Raw genomic sequence first — 646 nt, forward strand, 5'->3', positions numbered from 1 at the left:
GCAAGACAAAATAACAAGTCCAAGAATTGCACAAAATCGGTATCCATGTACCCCCAAAAATCGCCAAGTTTCGCCAAGGAGTACCCTAAACTATACTTTTACCAAAACTAAGTATGCTTTTCAGCATTTATCAGTCGTGACATGGAACATTGAGTGTAACTTGTTTAGTGCAAAAATTGCTTCCTTAATGATTATATATTTGCCTGATGAGTAGTGAAACCGAAGCACACAAAACTTCATTTAGATAGTGTTTAATGAAGGCCAAAAGCGAAACAGTCATGCTAACTTTGAAAAGATATCAAATGAGCGGCAAATCAGCCTACTTTCTTTAAACAGATGAAGTTCATTTTAAGTAGAAGGCATTTCGAGGGCCCGTTAGCTCAGTTGGTTAGAGCGTCGTGCTAATAACGCGAAAGTCGTGGGTTCAATCCCCTCACGGGCCAGAGCCTTTTTCTAAATTTTTCTTATAATTAATCTTCAACGTGAAGTAGTGCAAAATTTAGAGCGGATATATTGCCGCCGATTTGGAACTCAAGTATTAATTTATAAACCTAATTAACGATTAATCTTTTCTAGAGATTCGAGAATATGATATCGATAAAACCTTTACTCGTATTTCTCTTGTAATACTATCTGTTCAATATTT

The 646-nt window shown here is 36.1% G+C and overlaps 1 non-coding gene across 1 annotated transcript; it reads left to right on the forward strand.

The window, feature by feature from the left end:
- Positions 1-369: 369 nt before the first annotated feature.
- On the forward strand, positions 370-443 carry TRNAI-AAU (transfer RNA isoleucine (anticodon AAU)). The gene has a single exon. It is a non-coding gene; the product is annotated as a tRNA-Ile (tRNA).
- Positions 444-646: the final 203 nt, after the last annotated feature.

The sequence above is a fragment of the Stegodyphus dumicola genome, chromosome 4, assembly GCF_044657685.1.
Source record: "Stegodyphus dumicola isolate Sdum_Otavi_A_Nest chromosome 4, ASM4465768v1".
Classification (NCBI taxonomy): Eukaryota; Metazoa; Arthropoda; class Arachnida; order Araneae; family Eresidae; genus Stegodyphus; species Stegodyphus dumicola.